General features: G+C 44.7%; 1 protein-coding gene and 1 non-coding gene across 3 annotated transcripts in view; one reads left to right on the top strand and one right to left on the bottom strand.

The window, feature by feature from the left end:
- Positions 1-22,542, bottom strand: part of GATAD2A (GATA zinc finger domain containing 2A) — a 99,418-nt gene that overhangs the window by 43,514 nt on the left and 33,362 nt on the right. For both annotated transcript variants that reach the window (XM_016210787.2, XM_087816839.1), the window contains exon 2: positions 14,010-14,097. The gene's annotated coding sequence lies outside the window, so the exon portion shown is untranslated. The remainder of the gene's footprint in view (positions 1-14,009; positions 14,098-22,542) is intronic.
- Positions 5,034-5,140, top strand: LOC148093372 (U6 spliceosomal RNA). Its single transcript, XR_015714503.1, has one exon. It is a non-coding gene; the product is annotated as a U6 spliceosomal RNA (small nuclear RNA).

Raw genomic sequence — 22,542 nt, 5'->3', positions numbered from 1 at the left:
GGCAGGAGGCTGACTCCAGAAGATGATGTGACCCAAGGAGGGTTGGTGCATCTGAGGTGTGTGCATTTTGATTCTGTGTACCAGCAGGTACTGTTTTGACTGAGAACAATCTGGATTCACCTGGTACAGGAGTCGGCAAACTTTTTCTTAAAGGGATACAGCACATATTTTCAGCTCTGTGGCCCATTCTGTCTCTGTCCCAATTACTCTGCTCTATAGCTGTGACAGTATGTCCTCAAATGGGCATAGCTGTGTCCCAGTCAAATGTTATTTATCAAAACAGGCCACCAGCTAATCTAGCATTTCTCCTGGACAAAAATCACACATAACCAAATATAACGTGTGTTTTGCTCAAATTGTCCCCTAATATATCAACAGTATTGACATAAATCTGCTCTTCCAAAACAAGCATTATAGCAGAACTACAGAGAAAAGTATGTTTCAAATAAAGGACTTGAACATGTAAATTCAATCTGAGCCCAGGACTCATGGTTAACCCTTTTGACAAATCAGAAGAAATTTAGTTTGAAAAAGTTCCTCGTGTACACAGCTCACTGCAGGGTCATCCTGTCTCACTACATCTCAATTTTATACCATCCGAAAAGCCCTATACACTCTAAGATAAATAGGTCCCTCACAGAAGGAAATTACAAGCTATAAACTCAATTACTGCAGCAGATGAAACTTTAACCCAGTTACAGAAACAAGCAGCTCCTCAGAACACATGACTGAGCATCAGACCAAAGCTCTAAGGAGAAGCACAGTGGCTGAGAAGAGAACCTGATGGGTGAAAGGCCCAGGGGAGAGGGCAAGAAAGCCTGAGAAAGAGAGAGAAGTTTGAGCAGGGGTGGAAAATGTGATCTAGCACACTGGAGGTGAGACTAAAGACTTAGGGGCCCCTGCGGATACCCTGCAGGGCCCTTCTCCAGGTAACCAAGACTCACTGCTCTTGAGGGGGCTGGGGAGAGAGAGGTCATCTGTGCCAGGGAAACCCTGAGAAGGGTGCTTTACCTGGTGTGAAGGGGGAAACCACCTAGGAGGATGAAGGTCCACACCAAATTGCCCCCAACTATCCCACTCCAGGGCAGGAGGGCAGCACCATCACAGCCCTACACCCTTTGTCCTATCCCACAGATTGATAGAGATCTCGGAACCAGGATTTGCACCCAGTGCGTTCTGCCTGTGGCCGCAGCTCTACAGACCAGCCCAGAGACAGCAGAAGAATCTTGAGGACCTGCCTGGCACTCAGTCTCCACCTAGTCAGCACCTCAGTCCTACAATTCTGCTGACCTTTATATTAACAATGGGCCTGCCCAGCCAGGTGTGGCTCAGCGGTTGAGTATCAACCTAGGATCCAGGAAACCCCGGTTCGATTCTGGATCAGGGCACATACCCAGGTTGCAGGCTCGATCCCCAGTCAGGGGCCTGCAGGAGGCAGTCAATCAGATCAATGATGACTCTCTCATCATTGATGTTTCAACTCTTTCTCCCCCTCTCCCTTCCTCTCTCTGAAATCAATAAAAATATATTTTAAAAAAGAAAAAAAAAAGGGCCTGACTGGTGGGCACATCACTCCACCGCCAACCTGCTAGTGTCCTGTCAGTCTTAAACTGAACCTGGAGACTCGAGGCAGGTTTTCTGAGCCTTCTGTCTGTTAAGAAAAGCCAATGTAGCCCACCAGGTAAATAGCCACTTTACAAAAATGAGACACGTGACTAAGAAATTCTCCTGTCCTGCTGAAGGGGCTCTTCTAAAGGTTTCTCATGAGGTGGGCAATCTCATGGTCAGCCTCCAACAGACATGGTCCCAGGGCTCCGGGTTCTGGGGAGGCCAAGGCCAGTGAATAGAGAAGGAACGGAACAAAAAACATGGCACCCCAACTTGGAAGCATCTGACCCCACTCAAAGGACAAACACAGGAAATTGGCTCATCGACACACACCTCCCTGTTCCCCAAAGGTGCTGCATACCAAGCTAGGTGAACACCAAGCAATCTTGTACAGCACACACCAATACACACACTTGTGCACCCACACTCATGCATGCTTACATACACATGCACCCACACATGCATGCACAGCATTCCCACTCACACATGCAGTTTTCTTCCCCTCCTCCCACTTCCAAATCTTGCCCAATTAGCTCAGAAAAGGTCTTTGTTTTGTTTTTTCAGTAAATTTTTTTTTTAACTTTTCAAAAATTTATTCATGTTAGAGGGGAAGGGGGAAGAAGAACGTAAGAGGGGAAAAGAGAGAGACATCGAGTTGTTGTTCCACTTATTTATGTATTCATTGGTTGTTTCTTTTATATGCCCTGACCAGGGATTGAACCACCAAACTTGGCATATCAAGAGGATGTTCTAACCAAATAAGCTACCCAGCCAGGGAGAAAAGGTCTTTCTTATCTATTCAATTCTGAATAAAAAATAGCAGTTCTTATGGGTGATTAGTGTCCATTTAGCTCCAAATCCACCTGTCTCAACAAGGAGGAAAACCATTAAGTACGAACATGAGACGAGACACGGGCCAGGAACACCAACTTCTAAAGCACTTGAAGGAGCCCAGAGCCCTGAAGGGTCTGGCATGGATCACTGAGCATCTCCATCACTTCAACCCACAAATAATTTTGCACCTGGCTCAAGGAGCAGAGGCTTTAAAATCACTCACATTGCAATGACACTCATTTCCACAACTTCATTCATGCACAAGGATATTTAAGCTTGGCAAATTACCTAAGGCGGCAAAGAACTGTTTGCTGTTGTTTATCTGAGTGATGTGTGAACCCAAAAGGGAAATTCTGCAGCACAAGATGCCAGTTATTCAGGGTCTAGGACACCCCATCTCTTAAGTTCACAGTCCACCTGGTCCAGCAGGATGTGGATACCAACAGGCTCCTGATAAATACTGACCTTCTGCGCAGCAGTGACCTCCAAGGAGCCAGTGATTTGAGGGTGCCTCCTCTGTGGAGGGCTGAGGAGCAACTCAGGCTCCCCATCTTCATGGGAGCATAGATCCAGTAAGGGCTGTGAGATGTGTGTGCCAATCACTATTTTATTACAAGTCAACACCAGAAAAGTAGTCCACCTACTGATTCAAAGGAGGGGAAAAATCTAGAAATGCTTCATTTGAGCTGGGACCCAGGGGCAGAATCTGAATTTGTAAAGAGAAAAGAGGGAGGAAGAAATGGTAGCAGAAAAAGTGAAGTAGCAGAAAAATACTGGCACATGAAAACCCATCTCCAAGAAAAGTAGATGAAACCAGATAAAAGGATCCTTGATCAAAACTTTTGCCCAGGCTGGTATGGCTCATGGTTAGAGCATTGGCCCACCCACTGAAGGGTCACCGGTTCGATTCCTGATCAAGGGAACATACCTGAATTGCAGGTTCAATCCCTGTTCCTGCCCGGGCATGTATGGAAGGCAACCAATCAATGTGTCTCTCTCGTGTGGATGTTTCTCTCTTCCTCTCTCCCTCTCTCTCCCCTCCACCCCCTTCCTTCCCTCCCTCCCACTCTCTCTAAAAATCAATGGAAAAAATATCCTCAGGTGAGGATTAACACAAAAAAACACTTTTAACGACTGTTTTTTAAATGGAATAAGGTTGCTTGGAAGGAAAAAGCATCCCTGTTATGGAGAGGCCACTTATATTCAGTGTAAGAAGCTAATAGTGATGACCAGGTCTCCCATGCGCTTCCCTGGGCTCTGGGTGCCCTTAAGAATTAAGAAGTCCAGGGAATGGGGATGAAGTGGGGTCCTGACTGGCCATCAGTCAGCGAGAGAGGAGAGCTGGAACCTTTCACTGGGTCCTGAAGGACAGAGGAGGAAGAGAGAGCACTGAGGGCTGTGAGATGACACAGAGCATGCTCCAAAAAGACTTTTGTGTGCACACAACTTAAATGAAGTGCCTCCAGTCACTCTATCAAATAAGTTCATCTGAGAATTGGTGTGCTCCTCAGGGCACCTCTCAGCTCCCAGCCCCGACAGGTGCTCTCTACTTAATCCTTCCAGGAAGAGAGACCACTTTCAAGTGCGGTTCTCAGCTCTGAAGCAAGAGTCAAAAGGGAAGGTTAAATAAATTCAGGAGCATCTCAGCCTCCCTCACAGAGGCATTTCTAACATCCCAGGTGTGCCCAAACACTGCACTCCATCTGAAATGCTGATGAGCCACAAATATAAGCCCATCACCACAGGGCTGGGGGGAGTCATATCCAAAGTACAGTCAGACCAAGACATCCAACCTATCCTGGCGACCTTCAGTCCTAGGTTCAAGAAACACTCAGCAATGCAGGTCATTAAGACTGGAGGGAGTAAAAAAAAAAAAAAGGCAGCACCTCCAGCATTCACATTTACAAATAAACACACATTTACAATCTGATTGTTTTTTAAGGTGGAAGACTTGTAAATAATTCCTCTGAGTTAATGTTTATTTTATTTTTTTAATTCGCACCTGAGGATATTTTTTCTATTGCTTTTTCAGAGAGAGCGGAAGGGAGAGAGACAAAAGGGGAGTAAGGGTGGGACATTGGTGTGAGACAGACACATCGACTGGTTGATTGAGCCTGCAACCAAGATACATGCCCCTGACTGTAATCAAACCAAAGACCCTTCAGTCCACAGGCTGAGGCTCTAACCAATAAGCCAACAGGCTAGGGCTTAATGCTTTCTAAACATTTATTTAACAAAATTAACCTGGAGAGCAGACATTTTAGCATACTCAAGTAGTGACCATCAACATTTTAAAGAGAAAAACCTCTTCAGGTTCTTCAAGGCAAATCCCACACAGACTGCACAGTGGAGAAAGCAAAGGGATCATTTCACCCCAGCACAGTCTGTGGGAACAAACCCAGTTTCAGGACAAGTAATCTCTAGAAAACCCAGTCACTGCCCTTGGTGAGGCTTATGTCACAGTAACTACCATCCCTGTTGATGGTGCACCTGGCTGCTCAACACCCCCCTGAGACAGCCAGGTTCCCTGACCTCAACCTCCCTCCCTGGAGTCATGGGGGGAAAAAAATGGAGAAAGAATAGTTCCTCTGGTGCTCCCTTCTGCAGCACATATACTAAAATTGGAACAATATAAAGAAGGTTAGCATGGCCCCTGCGCAAGGATGACATACAACTTCATGAAGCATTCCATAAAAAATAAAAATAAAAAGAGTAGCTCCTCCTGGGATATGGTACAGGGGTTATGCTTTTATCTTCCCCTCAAAACAGACAATCTCCTCTAAAAACAGGGAACAATGACCACATGGGTCCCACTCAGCTTTGACTGCACTGCAGCCCAATGCATTGTCCTCTGAGCACCCTTTCCAGTGACATGAGACAAAAGCCTGTCTTCACCTCCAAGTTGTGGCACTTAGTAAAAGAAACTGTACTATACTAGTCACATGTTAAGAGGGGGACAGAATGCTAGCAAGTGTCTTTAAAATTGTCACTAGTGCCCGGCCGGTGTGGCTCAGCGGTTGAGAATCAACTGAGATGGAGGTTCGATTCCTGGTCAGGGAACATACCCTGTTTGTGGGCCTGATCCCCAGTAGGGGGTGTGCAGGAGGCAGCCTATCAATGACTCATCACTGATGTTTGTTTCTCTCTCTCTCTCTCTCTCTCTCTCTCCCCCTCCCTCCCTCTCTCTCTTTCTCTCTCTCTCTTCCTCTCCCTTCCTCTATTTGAAATCAATAACGACATATTTTTTTTAAAAACTGTCACTAGCTCCCCCCAGGTTAACACTGGAGATGAGGACTTAGCTTTAGTGTTTGCCATCTCAGAGGTGCTCAGTAAGCACCCAATGCCGCCCACTTGGGGCCACTTCCAGGTGGGCATCTGAGCCTCTGACAGCAGCTGGGATGAGGCCCAATCCAAACCCTGCATCCCCAGAGGGATAAACAGATGCTGTTGGAAGAGCACAAAACACAGAAACAAGGGTGCCACCTGTAAAGGGGAATCTCAGTAATATTAAATGTCCACAGGGAAATGGTGCCCAGGAGTTCCCCTGGTGCAGTATGTCACTGTGAGAGCTAGCTGGTGGAATTTCCCACCCATGGGAAAAGACCAGCCCTCTGTTCCCTCCCAGCTGCCTCCTGGGCTGCAAGCCTTGCAGCCCACAAAGAATTAGGCCTGCCATTTCCATGATGTGCAATGTGCCATTGGTGTCACATCACAAAATGGGAGGCTCTAACCTTTCTGGGGCCAACTCCCTCAGGGCCCAGCAGAGTTATAGCCCTGACTGCCAGTTCCATCCAGCACCACTGAGGCCTGTGGTTGGACATGGCAGGGAAGTTTTGCACAGAAAATTCCAGGAAGAGCCATAAAAGACTTCTTCGTTCCAAGGAGAAGACATGAGTGTAATGTGGGGGAACAGGTGTGCATCTGTTGTCGTTTTCATCAAGGAGCCCAGCAATGTTGTAACTTGACTGCCCGGAGGCCCTGCCTGGGCTTCCTTTATCAAACTCCCCCCTACACATGTCCTTTTTTGGTGTCAGAGCCCTCAGCTGCCCCAGGAGAATTAGAGCCAGCAGGGAAAGCTACTTTTAGGACTAAAGCAAGTTTCTGGTCTCAATGAAGCCCATGGGCCTAAGAAATAGTTCTCACAGCACTTTCTGCACAACTGTACGAGCTGGAATAGAAACCCCAGCTCTTCCCTCTAAATGGAAATCTTGGGAAGAGGTTGTTCTGGTTTTGGACACCTATACCTACACCTCTAGGAAATTGCGAAGCTAAGCTAGGGAGTATCACATTAATGGTCCTTTTGTAAAACATGACACTAAAAGTAAAAGCAAGGCCCCAACCCAGCCTTGAGATCCTATCGGCCTCTCTGACCTCATTTCCCACCATCCTGTGCCCCCACAACCCCATTTTCTCAGCTCTGGCCACAGTTACATCCTGGCTGCTCCTCTGACAGCTAAGTTCACTCCAACCCCAGGGCGTTTCCACACTTTCTGTTCCCTCTTCCTGGAAGGTTCCTCCCCCAGGTCTCTATACAACACTCTTTCTTCAGGTCTCAGCTGAGACAGCAAAATTACATACATCGGCCCCCTCCACACATGCCCCTCAATGGGTGTCTACCCCTTTTCCCACTTCATCACCACTTGACATTCTATTTACTCATCTCTGTTTGTGTGTCCCCTCCTCCACCATCAAAATTCAAATACTTTGTGCAAAGGGCACTACCAAGAAAGTGGAAAACAACCCTCAGAATAGGAGAAAATATGTACAAACCAGGTATCTGATAAAAGTCTAGTGTCAGGGCCCTGATCAGGTGGCTCAGTTGGCTGAAGCATTATCCTGTACACCAAAAGGTTGGGGGTTGGATCCCTGTTTTGGACACATACAAGAGGCAACAAATCGATGTTTCTCTCTCACACACTTTCTCTCTCAAAAGTCAATAAAGACATACCCGTGGATGAGAATTAAAAAAATAAATAAATAAATTCAAGAAAATAAAAAGAGTCTAGTGTCAGAAATATATAAAGAACTCTTACAACTCAACAATAAAGAGACAACCCAATTCAAAACTGGGCAAAGGACTTGACTAGATATTTCTCTAATGATACACAAATGGTGAATAAGCACATAAGATGTTCAACATCATTAATCATCAGGTAAGTGCAAATCAAACCACAATGAGATACCACCTCATACCTTCTAGGATGGCTATAAGAAGAAAAATATTTTTTTGTTAATCCTCACTCAAGGTTATTTTCCCATTGACTTTAGAGAGAGTAGAAGTGAAGGAGGCAGGGAGAAAAATTGATGTGAGAAAGACACACTGATCAGTTGCCACCTGCATGCGACCCAACCGGGCAGTACGGAACCTTCAACCCAGGTCCATGCCCTCGAATGGGAATTGATCCCGAAAACCTTCGGTGCGCAGGCCAAAGCTCCAACCACTGAGTACACCAGCCAGGGAAAGAAAATTTTAACTAGAAAGTAAGTATTGGTAAGGATGTACAGAAATTGGAACCCTCATACATTGTTGTAGAAAATATAAAATGGTGTAATGATGTGGAAAAGTCTGGCAGTTCCTCAAAAGTTAAATACAGAATTACCATATGACCCGGAAATTCCACTGCTAGGTATACAGCCAAGGGATAGGAAAACATATTCAAACAAGAACTTGTACATGAATGTTAAAGCAGCGCTATTCACTATAGCCAACAAGTAAAAATGACCCAACTGTCCATCAACAGATGACTGCATAAACAAAATGTGGTCCACCCACACAATGGAATATTATTCAGCCATAAAAAGGAATGAAGTTCTGACTCATGTCATAACATGAATGATGAAAACATGCTAAGTGAGAAAAGCCAGACACAATAGGCCACATGGTATATCTGAAATGCCCAGAACAGGCCAATCCGTAAAGACAGAAAGTAGATTAGGGCCCTGGGAAGTGTGTGTGTGGGGGGGGGGGGGGGGGGGGTGACTGCTAATAGGGTATAGATTTCTTTCTGGGGTGATGAAAATGTTCTGGAATTAGAGGTGATGGGTGCACAATGTCAATGTATTAAAATGCCAATGAATTCACACTTTAAAATGGCCAAAAGTGTGAATTTTACCTTTGTATTTTAAAAAAGGCAAGATTAAAAATAAAACAAAAAATCCTATTCCCAAGAGCTACGACCCCTCTAGAGCTGCTAAACTAAAACACAACAGGTTTACTCTTACCTCCAAGAACAGAGAATCAGGTCTTCAAGGAAAGACTCCTTTGTGCAACAAGATCCCAAACCACTGAAGAGCCCCTGTCAACAGGGGCACAGCCCTCATGTATCACCTATCTAGTGCTCACAGCATAGTAAGCCCACAATACAGGTGGAAAGTAAGAACCATCTCCCAGAAAAGGAGCCAATGCCTTGGAGTGTGACCATGTGGGACACATGATTTACAGATAAGAGAGCCAACACGGAGAGGATCACCAGACCACCAAAGGCAGAGCTCTATTCAAGTCAGTCCCATCACAGGTTTCACTGTGAGTGTGCCACTCACCTCAGTCTCACAGGTATCTCACCCACTCATTAGTCCAAACATGTGCTTAATTTCTACCAGGGCTGACTGGGCCCCATGGACACCGCTGGGGATTTCCAACAATAGGCCCCCCACCCATAGCAGCACAGGCCCCAGGAAGCCCTGGGAGAACACACACAAAGGTGGGAGTGGACAGTGGACACAGAGCAGATAGGCAATGCAGGGCAAGGTCCCTCCCACAATGGGAGATACAGTGATCCCTGGATGGCACAGCCTCAAACTTGTAAAGCACTACTTTTTATAAGACAAGGTCATGTTGAAGACCAGCTAACCACCTACTTTATCCACCCTACTGGCTACAGCTGCTATGGATGGCCAACAATGGGGAAGTAAGACTGGTCTCTAATCAAGAATATATTATCTTAGGTCTGAAAACAACATATAGGTTGCCAGAGTCAAAGTACTAACGTGAGAAAGCATAGATGATAATTAGATGTGCTCCGGGAAGGACAGGCTCATGGAGTAGAAGGTGCCAACAGCCACAGAATGATGCCTCATTCACCTCCATGTGCCTCAGATTCCTTACCTGTGAAATGTGAACAGCACCCGCCCACTTTATCATTAATGCTTTCCAAGGGTTCTACAAAGGGCAGTTGTGTTATTACACAAAATGAGTGTTATAATGAGAAGCTGCCCCACTTGAGAGGCTACCAGCCATGGCCCCTCACAGCAATTCCAGAATCTCTGCTGAAGGTTTTCTGCTTGAATTTAAACTAACCACAAATGGCTACCATCCTCACTTTGTAAATGGCTGTTTCTCATGCCCTGGGTGATGTGCGTCATAAAGCTCCCTCAGGGAATGCCTGGGTCAAACCTGTTTTGTAAACTTTGATTACAGAAAATTGCAAACATATCCATAAAAGTAAAGAGAGCAGCATGATTAACTACATGCACCCACAACCTATGGTCTTCAGGTGACCAATCTTAGTCTCCCACACCCCACTAGCTTCTGTGAAGCAAATCCTACCTTATGTATATTTAGGAATAAACAGGTCAGCATTTATCTCCATAGGACAAACCACCACCATCCCACAATCACACCTTCAACAATTTAACAAGCATTCCTTAATCTGTCAAAGTCACCCTGGTTGAAATCTATAGGTTCCCCACCACACTCCCTTCCTCTTAATCACACATTAAAGAAATTAGGTCCTTTATCCTATTTCCCACAGACAGGTTTTGCTGGTGGTGTCCCTGTGATATAATAACACACCTGATTCCTCATAAACTAGATTTTGAGGCCCAACTAAGCATGGGTGCCCTTCTTGGGGGCTGGCCACTGAGGATGCTCGCTGTTGGGACCTACCATTTCATTAGGTGTCTGAAAATCTATAATTCATAATTCCATCATTTCGTTTTAATTAGCCAGATTATGTCAATAGCTGTGTTGTCCATTAGCCACATATTGCCACTTAAATAGATTAAAATCAAATTAAATCAAAACTCGACACCCTCAAACTATTCCAGGTATAGGTTCAGAGCATTCCAGAAAGTTCTATAGGGCAGCACTGAGCTGTGAGGGAAACTTGCCCTGATACCCACTATTTTATTCCACGTGAATTTAGTCCAGAGATAAGAGGTAATAAATGCTTGCTTCTTTTCCTCTATTTACCAATTTTCAAAATGAGCTGGTTCCCTCCAAAGGAACCAGCAATGTCTTCCTTCGAGCACCAACAAGAACATGGATTTTTTTTACTCCTTTGATGCTCCAACTCAGGGACTCCTTGTTCTCCCTCATGCTCACCTGCCCCACCCTCGACCAGGGGAGGCCCTGTGCGTCTTTCTGGCACAACCCCAGTACTGTCTGATACAACTGGGATATTCCAATGCATATTTAGAATTAAAATATTTTAACTTAAATGCTTTGATTTTTATATTTACACTTTTATTTCATACTGAAAATTTTGGTTCTTAAAAACATTAAAGACTTATTTTCTTCTATAATGTGTAATACTAAGACTATAGGTACTGTTAGCCTGAAACCAAAAATATGATTCCTAAAAACAGTTGAAGATTTTTTAAAATTTTCATTTTGCCTTCATGGTGTATCTCACTAAAATATTTACAGTCAAACTACTATATTTAAAGGGCATGCAACATAAATCTTGTCTGAGAGGTTAAGTCACCAACTTGAGTCACAACTGACATGCACCTAGATTAATTTATTTCACTTTGCTTTGGTTTTTTAGGGACTGCCACCTGCCCTTCTACATACTTTTATTTTATAATTATGTAAAAGACACACCCAGTGCTGCACAGAAAGAAACGCAGGTAAGTCTCCAGTAACCCTGTCCACTCTCATTCCTCCTCCCAGAGGTGACCATGTGGTTCATTTATGGGCTATACTTCCATTTAAAAAAAATTAAATATAAGCAAATACACATACGTCCATATCCCCCCCTTTCCTTAGATAAAAGTGAGCAAACTACATCTCTTTATCTTTCACGTTGTTCTTTTTTCTAGTTGTCATTTCACCCTAAAATTCCCATCACCGTGACATATAGATCTCATCCTTCCTTCGCTGAGGGGCTCTGCTCCACCCCATCAGTCCCCAGCCTCAACTTGACAAACACCTAAGTCATTTCCAGTTTTGCTACTTCAGAATGTTGTAATGAACAGTCCTGTCACAATCCTTATTTTTAACAGTCCACCTTTGGAATGCATTTTTAGAGGTGGAATCACTGGAACAAAGGGTAAGCAATTCCTACTCAGAGTAATGAACCCCCCAAAACAATGTATGGTGGTGCCTGATTCCCATCAACAGAACGGTGTCAACTCTGTGGGAAAAGGTCAGAAATGTTGCTTTGATGAAGCTCCAACAACTATTAGTATCAGAGAGACTAAGCATCTTCCATACCCTGGTTGGTTAAGAGCCATCTGCATTACTCTTTCTGTGAACTGTCTGTTTTTCTGTAAGTCACACCCATTTTTTATCCTGAACACCCAGCACAAATTTGCACACAGAAATGTTCATAACAGCACTACTCACAATCCCCAAAAGACGGAAATAGCCCAAATTCATCCCAGATGAACAGATAAAAAAAATGTGATCCATCTCTACAACGGAGTATCACACAGCCATAAAAATGGATGAAGTGAGCCCTAGCTGGCTTTTCTCAGTGGTCAGAGTGTCAGCCTGAGGGCTAAAGGGTCCCAGGTTCGATTTCGGCCAAGGGCATGAACCTCGGTTGCAGGCTCAATCCCCGCCCAACTTGGGGCATGTGTGGGAGACAATCAATTGATGTGTCTCTCTCACATCAATGTTTCTCCCTCCCCTTTCTTTCTCTCTCCTCCCTCCTTCTACTCTCTCTGAAAAGCAATAGAAAAAATATTCTCGAGGATTAAAAAAAAAAGGATGAAGTGAGATTCATGCCACAAAGTGGATGAACCTCAAAAATATTACAAAGAGTAAGAAAAACCAAACACACAAGGTCTTACATTGTATGATGAAATGTCCACAACAGACAAATCTATAGACATAGAAAGTAGGTTAGTGCTTGCCAGGGACTAGGGAAGGGAATGGAGAGTGACTGCTAATGTGGATGGGGTTTCTTTTTGAGGTGATAAAAGTGGTCAGGAACAAGATAGAGGTAATGGTTGCACCACTCCTGAATATACAAAAAAAAAAAAAAAAAAAAAAAAAATCACTAAAATGTATGGGTGAATTGTATAGTATGAAAATTATATTTTAAATATAAAATTATTTTTAAACACCAGTAAAATTTATTTTTGTTAAAATATTCTGAGCCCTGGCTAGGTAGCTCAGATGGTTAGAGCATTGTACCAAAACTCCAATATTTCAGGTTCAATCCCCAGTCAGGGCACATAGAAAAATCAACCAATGAATGCATAAATAAGTGGAACAATAAATAAATGCTTACCTGCCCGCCTTCCTGCCTCTTTCTCTAAAATAAATTTTAAAAAATCTTTTAAAAGAATATTCTATAAATGTTTTCCTGACACCAGGATTACTTGACCATGCCCATATTTTCTTGCTATAGGCAGATAAGAGTTGAAACCTAACAAAACTGACCCCTACACCCTTGTCAAATACCACACTCAGCCCAGCAGGCAAGTTGAGCAGCTGTGATGCAGGTTAGGACATATACCCTTTGATAAGTCACCTGCCAGCTGGACTATGAGGAAGCAACTGACCCAGGAGGTTTCCACACTGCTTCCAAGTCCTATGATGACTCTAGGTTCTACATTCTTCTCTAGACAGGCAGCCTTTTCCAAAACACTGCTGGCCAGCCCAATAGCAACAGACAAAATCCCATCTGGATGGCAGAGACTACCTGTTGGGTCCTGAGAGCCCTTGACAGCTCTAAGCAGTGGGGGTGGCTCAGTTTCCCCACAGACACAGGGCGAGATAAGGGCAACCAGCTCCAAGCACCAGTGCAAGGCCCTGCACCATTGACAATGGTTAAAGGAGAATTCTACCAGTTTTGGTCAGCATTGAGAAATCACAGAAATGGCCAGAGGGCCAAGGCCACCTGGCCAGGATTATCCTCTGCCTCTGATCCTCACAGAGGATCGGCTCATCCTATTTAGGCCAGGGCTTTTCAAGTGAGTGACCCGAGATACGAGGGTAGAGCAAAAGCAGGCAGGCAGGGCCTAGGTAGCCCTGTGGAGACAATCTTATCACACAATCCTGAAGGGACCTGACTCCTTCAATTTCCTCTAGGACTGGGGTGGGGAATCCTTTTCCTGCCAAGGGCCATTAGGATATTTAGAACCATCATTCACAGGCCATACAAAATTATCAACGTAAAAATTAGCTATGAAAAAAGCTCCGAGATTTACTGAATTTCAGGTCCCACCTGTGGTTGTCTGGCAGGGCCAGACCAAATGATAGGGCCCACAGCCAGACCTTCCCCACCCCTGCTCTAGGAGGTAGCCATCAGCTTCTGAAGCAGCCCTGTTTTAAATGTTCAAGGAGCTGAATGAGTCAGAGCCTACATTACAGATACTAGAACCCAAGCACTCACCTGGCTTCTGGGCATGGGACTCTGGTCCTACCAGCTGGCCATGGCAGCAGCTATGTAAAAGGCAACTTGCGTCAACGTGCTTACCAACCTAAAGTGAAGGACAAAGAAACAAACACTGAGTTTCCGAGAAAAGTTTCTAGAACATTCTGGCAGGTTTTTAAAATATATATCTTTATTGATTTCAGAGAGAGGAAGGGAGAGGGAGAGAGAGAGAAACATCAATGATGAGAGAGTTATTGATCGGCTCCCTCCTGCACACCCCCTATAAGGGATCAAGCCTGCAACCTGGGCATGTGCCATGACCGGGAATCGAACTGCGATCGCCTGGACCACAGGTCAATGCTCAACTGCTGAGCCACGCCGGCAGTTTTAAATGCCTCCAACCCCTGGAATTACATAACGAAATTTTAGATTCTAACCAGAGCTCTGTCTCAGCTATCTTCTACAGGGGGAAGCTGAGGAAATAAATTTCTATCAGTCTCTGACCTATGACCCGATGCGCTGCTAACCAACAAACACTAGGTTGGCAGATGCTATCTTTAACAATATGATAGAGACCAGCACAGATTATACACAGCCAAATACCAATGTGCCAAATACCCAGAAAATTGTTCAAGGTATGACTGTAATAGTAATGACATTAATAGCAGATGACATTAATAGCAGAAACAGTAATACCCAGCATTTAATAGGTGCATAATTGTGAGTTCCAGATATTGTGCTAAAAATCTCAGTATTTCTATGAATCCCTAGGACAAACTTAGGGGCAAGTTACAGACTCATATTCATTTTACAGATAAGGAATCTGACGTGTCCAACTTGGTCACCTAGGTCTCCCTCTCCAGGTGCATGTTCCCTGGTACAAACCTGAGAGAAACCACCCATCATTCCAGGCAGTGCAGGGTCTGCCCTCAAGAAGTTGAGGGGTGTGATGTGTCTGTCCCAGGCACACTTCACCTCTCAAATGGAGGCAGCTTCACCTTTGTAGGGGAACTCAGTTTTACCCCCAGGAACCATCACCACAGAGCTAACACTGCTCAGGGAGGAAGGGGCTGCCCATTTTACAGACTGGAAAACTAAGCCTCCAAAATATTCGGAGGCTCTCCAGAGATCACAGAGACAGCTGACCCCAGGGCTTCCACTTTTGTGATATCAGGTGTCCAGGGCTTCAGGCACAGTCTAAACCCAGTGAACCTACCAAATACTGGACTCCCAGGCAGTGCTGTCAGTTTTAACTTGCTGAGTGTTGTCAGTATCACCTCTGTTGTCATTCTTTGTGCCCAAAGAATGTTTGCTCTAATATGAAACCTTTATTTTTAAAATGGGTTCACAGCAATTCACAGCTCATGGATGGTGAGAAATATACCCCCAGGAGAACTTGCAAAATAAGCAAATATCAGTGATATTTGGGCACCACGGAGCACACAGCATCTTCTTCAGTGATGTCCAGGGCATGAAACACAGTGGATGCAGTTAATCCTAGTTCTTTCATACCTCCCAAGCAGTAGCCCCCCTCTGCCATCCAGGGGGAAGCCTCAGAAACAGGGGCTCTTGGCTTTCCAGGCACTTGTTCTCTTCTGGATCAAGGTCCAAACACAAAACTCAGCTGAATTTCTACACACTGGCAACAAACAACCAGAACTCAAAGCTTTTTTAAAAATCCATTTACAACAGCATAAAAAATTTGATTTTTTAAAATGTGCAAGACCTATAAACTGAAAACTATGATGATGAATCCTTGAGGAAAATAAGAGAAAAACTAAATAAAGAGATAGGTCTTATCTATGGGTCAGAGGTATCAATTCTCCATCCCCAAATTGGTCCACAAATTCAATACTGTCCCAATCAAAAATTCCTAATATGCTTTTTTTGTAGAAAAAACAAGTTGATTCTAAATTTATATGAAAATGCAAATGACTTGGAGTAGTGAAAACAACACTGAAAAAGAGGAACAAATTTGGAGGGCTTTCCCTAGCTGAGCTTAAGACTCACCATAAAGCTATAATAACCAAATGGACATAAACATAGACATGTAGATAGATGACCAGAATATACCCATGCAGATGTGGACAACTGATTTTTGAACAAAGGTCCAAGTATCATATTCCATGAGACCACAAGACACTTTGGACATTTCCTAAAGGGTTAACTGGCAAGGAAGAAGGTCATTTTTTAATTTTTTTAAACATCTTTTTTAAGAGAGAGAGGGAGAGGGACAGAGCGAGAGAAACATTGATGTGAGAGTGAAACATCAATCGGCTGCCTCCTGCACACCCCCAACCGAGGATCGAGCCCACAACCTGGGCATGTACCCTGACCGGGAATTGAACCAGCAACCTTTCGGTGCACAGGGTGGTGCCCAGCCTACCGAGCCACACCAGCCAGGGTGAGGAAGGTCATCTTAACAATCTGTTATCACAACACACACAGTGCATCATGAGTAGAATGCAATATGCAAGTTTTAAGGTCACCTCAGACCTTCATGCTCCACCATGGCTTTCCCCATCTTAGCTCATGACACATCCACAGTCTACCAGCTGCTCAGATTAAAATGTGGAATTGCCTTCCTTTTTAAAAAATTTTCTATTTTTGTTAATCCTCCCAGGAGGGTATTTTTTCCATTGATTTTGAGAGAGTAGAAGGTAGGGAAGGAGGGGGGGAAGAGAGACACACATATATTGGTTGCCTCCCACATGTGCCCTGACCAAGTTGGGGATTAAACTTCAACCCAGGCACGTGCCCTTGCCCGCAAATCGAACCAGAAGCCCTTCGGTGTGCGGGCCAATGCTCTAACCACTGAGCACACCGGCCAGGGCTGGAATTGCCCTCTTGTTCAGACTACCCCACTATCCAGTCCATCTGGAAATCCTGTTTATTCTGCCATCAAACATACCTGGGCTCCAACCACTCCTCACACCTCCACTGGCCACACCATCCTCCCTACTATGAGCAAACTAGATTTCCCGCTTTCAATCTTCAGCTTCAAATGCTCTGAAGGGCCTGTGTTCACTTAAAATGAAGGTGGAGCTCCGCTAATTTGGCTCAGTGGCTGAGCATCAACCCATGCACTAAGAAGTCACCAGTTCGATTCCCAGTCAGGGTACATGCCCAGATTGTGGGGTTCATCCCATGTAGGAGGCAACCAATTGATGTTCTCTCTCATCGATGTTTCTATCTCTCTCTCCCTCTCCCTTCGTCTCTCTCTAAAAATCAATAAAAACACACACAGAATAAAAAAGAATAAAGCTCGAGCCTCACCTGGACGTGGAGGCCCACCCACCGGCCGCCTGCTTATCCTGCTCCAGAAGGGCTGGCCTCCTGGCCATGACTCCAACATACCAGGCACCCTCCCATCTTGGGGTCTTTTTATGTTTTAAACAAAATCCCAGACACTTTATCATTTTAACAATCAATTCTTCAATTTGTAACCCAAACTGAAAAGGAACTTTAAAACTATAACCACCATATAAAAATCCCTAAATGTCAACAAATGCCCAGTCCGCACTCAGTTCACACAATTTCTCAGAAATGTCTGTATACAGCCTGTTCTAACAACAGTTGCCAGAGCATTTGTGCAAGCTGTTCCCTCTGTATCGATCACTCTCCCCCCGGCAATGGCTGACCCCCCCCCATGTGCCCCCAAGTTGCTACTCAAATGTCTCCCTCGCAGAGGCCCACCCTGCTGCTTTCACACAGCCCTGGCTTTTCTGCATGCTCCACACAAGGCAGCTACTGTGTCTATGGACTTTCTTACCTGACAAAAACATAAATGCCACAAGGAAAGGGGTGTCTGTCTGCCTGATGCCTGTTTTATTCCAAGCACCTAGAACAGTGTCTGACACACATACCAGGTGCCTGATAAATATTTATGGAATGAACGAGCCAGGACGGTTTAACATTGAAGAAGGAACCAATCTGAGGAGCAGCAGACTCTCAGATACAATTAGTGTGAAACTCAAAAAGGAGGCAAAACCAAGCAGCGACCACTTAGCACCATGAGAACTGGGAGCATTTCTCTGAAATAAACTATAATCACTTTTCACTGATATATTCATTTGAACTGTTTTGCCATCCACCCACACTAGCTGGGTTTAGAGAGCTTTCACTGTTTTTATTTCCAACCCATACATTTAGAACAGTATCAAGTAACCCTTAAGTACACAATTACCAACTCATAAGAGACTCTTCTGTTCCCTTGATAAATCATTATGGTTTGGCTTTGACCCTGCACCTGGGTACTCCACTTACATTTAGACACAAACACACACACATACACACACACACACAAAACCCCCACACCAACTCTGAGACACACCCCACACACTGATTTCCCAGTCTGAGAGACATCACACTTGATGAGAGGGCATGGCATGGTGATCTACATGAAATCAAGTCACGTATTATGGGCAACAGAAGTCCTTTGTAGCCATTTCATCCTCTTGAGCTCAGGCAAGTAAGGTCGGCTCCCTTTTAACTTGAGGGGAGGAGCCCCAGCCAGACACTGGCTGCTGTCTGGGTAGCTCCAGTTCCGAGGAGGCGCTCGGGTTGCAGCACCCACGGCCAACACAGGGACAGGTCTCTAGGGCCGTGGGCACCTGACCAGGAAGCCTGGACTTTCCAAGGAGCCCCCAGAAGGTCGTCATCCCTGCCAGAGGCCCAGCCCTTGTGAAAGCTACACACTTCTGGTTTCCTCCTATCACCATCTGCACTAACCAAACACTTGTGCTATCGCTAAAATTCTTTAACTGTCTACAACCAAGTATTTACCACCCTGGCTCAAATCCAGTCCTGGCAATATGACATTAGGCCGAAAAACTCCAAGGTGAAACCCCAAAATATATTCACCTTTTCCCATCTCTAGGTTCACAAAGTCCACCTGTTCCACGCAATCCTAGTGCTCCTGAAGACAGGGTTACCTAGACTATCTATGTCAATAGTCTTAGCAGCAACTGCACTGTCAAGGAAGGGAGCTCCCTAGCCAGCCCTATCAGAAAGGGAGAAACTGAAGCAGGACAACTGTGGAGCATGTCAAGGAAGCCCATAGGTCATACTGCTCCAACACATGCTGGTTGGCTGGGGAAGGATTCACATGAGCCTGGCAATTCGGTTTTCTCTTCTGGAATAACCAAACTACTGCCTGGGCCTGTTGCGGTGAACAGTTTTCCTGGGACACAGCCATGCCCACCCAAGTGTGCACTGTCTATCGCTGTTTCTCCTACAAAGTGGAGCTGAGTAGTAGTGACAGAGACAGTCCAACCCCAAAAGCCAAAAATACTGACTACCTGATCCTTGAAAGCAGGAAGAAACTGCATCCCTGACAGGTTGTGCTGAATATTAAAGGAACAGAGGTGATCCAGCCAGTGGCATGCCTGAAACAAAAAGTCAGGGCATCGGCCAGCCAGCGTGGCTCAGAGGCTGAACATCGACCTATGATCCAGGAGATTGTGGTTCAATTCCTGGTCAGGGCACATGTCTAGGTTGTGGACTCCATCCCTAGTAGGGGGCGTGCAGGAGGCAGCAGATCAATGACTCATCATTGATGTTTCTCTCTTCCTCTCCCTTCCTCTCTCTGCAATTAATAAAGATTTAAAAAAAAAAAAAAAGGGTATAGGTATATGAAGGAGGTGCTCCAGCTCCCTATTGGTCCCTGAGGACAAAGCGGTACCTGCTCTCCCTAAGGCATGGAACCCTCATTAACCTGCAGAGCAGGAGAGAGCATGATTCAGCAGACTGAACACAAAGAACCTGCCCCATGAGGGCCACGGAGCTGAGAGAGAGGCCACAGAAGCCCATCCTTGGCAACCAGAGCTGGCCTGTCTTCACTGTCAAGCCAAGGCATCCACTGGGGTAACAGCCAGTATGTGCTCTCCAGGGCCATCATCTGCCCCTGCCTGTCCTCACTTAACTACACTAACCATAGCCTTATTGAGGGACAGATCATTCACTCCCTGCAATGCGCCAATGAGGCCATTCCTAAAGTCCCTTAAAACCCCCAATACTAGCAACACCTCACCATGGATTTCAAGGCTCTGCCTGCTTTAGGCCCAGGTGACCCTATGGAAGTTACTTGGCATACACATATGTATGTGTACATACATACACCATGCTCCTGGCCCCAACCACACTGGCCTTGTCTCAATTCTTCATACTCACCACATCTGACTGCCTTTACCACCAGACCTTTGCACATCCTGTTCCCACTGCTGGAAAGCCTTTCCTTCCATTCATCCTTCAGACATAAGCACCTGTTATTCAGGCCTACTCTGTCTGACCAGCTCTTACCCATCCCCCCATCACTTGGCACAGCTGAAACTTGACATCTGACATCAGGCATCCCACTAGGTTGTCTTCCCCAAATGTTCCCCAAGAGAAACGGCTCTCACTCATCTCCTTATCCAATGCCCAACAAGGCACACAGGAGAAAATCAGGATCTGGAATCCTCCCTTAATTATAAATACCCAATTACTATGTTTCCACCATTGAATAAAAAATGAAACAATATGGCCCAGGCAGGTGTGGCTCAGTCATTGAGCATTGACCTAGGATCCAGGAGATCATGGTTTGATTCCCACATGTCTGGGTACGGGCTCGATCTCCGGTCGGGGGCATGTGGGAGGCAGCTGAACTATGACGACTCTCTCATCCTTGATGTCTCTATCTCTTCCTCTCCCTTCCTCTCTCTGAAATCAATAAAGATATATTAAAAAAAAAAAAAAAAAATTGAAACAGTATGAACTCTATCCAGGAAGAATCAACATGGAGACAGGCAAGGACTGAGCCCACCACAGCCCAAGGAAAAGCTCTCCCTGCCTCCTTGGACATGGCTGTTTGGTGACAGTCACTCGGGAGTTCTAGAGGCCTCTATGGCTTACATCTTGAAGGGCCTCTCCCGTCATCATGGATATGTCATGCCCATGAGCCCATATCCTGCACTCCCCTGCTCATCTATTATCCCACCATAAAACACCCAGCCATGCCCTGGCCAGTGGTTAGAGAGTCGGCCCCGGGGACCTCAGGGTCCTAGGATCAATTCCCAGTCACGGGCACATACCCCAGTTGCAGGTTCCATCCCCAGCCCCAGTCAGTATGTGTGCAAGAGGGAAGCAACCAATGTCTCTCTTGCATCAACATATTTCTCTTTCTCTCTCTCTCTCTCTCTCCGCCCCCCTCCTTCCCTTCCACTCTTTCTAAAAAAATCAATGGAGGGCCTGGCCAGCATGGTTCAGTGGTTAAGCATCCATTTATGATCCAGGAGATTGCAGCTCACACGCCCAGGGTGTACGCTCGATCCCCAGTAGGGGGCATGCAGGAGGCAGCCAATCAAGGACTCTCTCATCATTGATGTTTCTGTCTTTTTCTCTTCCTTCTTCTCTCAGAAATAAATAAAGACATATTTTTTTCAAAAATGGATTGAAGGCTTAAACGTAAGACCCAAAACCATGAAACTCCTAGAAGAAAACTCTAACATTGCTCTCAGTAATATTTTTATTGATATATCTCCTCAGGCAAGGGAAACAAAACAAAAACAAACAAATGGAACTACATCAAACTAAAAAGTTTTTGCACAGCAAAGGAAACCATCAATAAAACGAAAAGACCACCTACCAAATGGGAAATAATATTCACCAATGATATATCCAATAAGGGATTAATAGCCAAAACTTATAAAGAACTTCTACAACTAAACACCAAAAAAGCAATCAACCCAAACAAAAAATGAGCAGAGGGCCTGAATAGACAAAACTCCAACAAAGACATACAGATGGCCAATAGACATATGGAAAGATGCTCAACATCACTAATAATCAGAGAAATACAAATTAAAACCACAATGAAATATCACCTCACACCTATCATCTATAAATCAACAAATAACAAATGTTGGGAGAGGATGTGTAGAAAAGAGAACCCTATTGCACTGTTGGGGTTGCAAATTGATGCAGCTACTATGGACAACAGTATGGAGGTTCCTCCAAAAATTAAAGGTAGATCTACCATCTGACCCAGCAATCACACTTCTTGGTACTGTATTTACCTGAAGGAACACAATACACTAATTTGTAAACATACGTGCATCCTTATGTACATTGCAGCATTATTTTAAATAGCCAATATATGGAAGCAATCTCAGTGCCCAAAAACAAACAACTGGATAAAGATGTGGTACATACATACAATGGAATATTAGTCATAAAAAAAAAAAAAATGAAATCTTATCATGTGCAGCAACATGGATTTCCAACAACATGGATTGACCTAGAAGGTATTATGCTAAGTGAAATAAGTCAAAGACAGACAAATGCCATATTTCCCTTATATGTGGAATCTAAAGAACAATATAAACAAAGTAGAAACAGACTCATAGATACAAAGAAAAAACTGATGGTTGCTAGAAAAGAGGAGGGATGAGACACTGGATGAAAAAGGCAAAGGGAGTAAAAAATATAATTGGTACTTACAAAAGAGTCATGGGAATATAAAGTACAGCATATGGAATATAGTAAACCCTCAATTTTTTGGACCTAATTTAAT

The sequence above is a fragment of the Miniopterus natalensis genome, chromosome 4 (genome assembly GCF_054644295.1).
Source record: "Miniopterus natalensis isolate mMinNat1 chromosome 4, mMinNat1.hap1, whole genome shotgun sequence".
Taxonomy (NCBI): domain Eukaryota; kingdom Metazoa; phylum Chordata; class Mammalia; order Chiroptera; family Miniopteridae; genus Miniopterus; species Miniopterus natalensis.
Note: the sequence above shows the minus strand (reverse complement) of the source record. Positions and strands in the feature narration are given on the sequence as shown.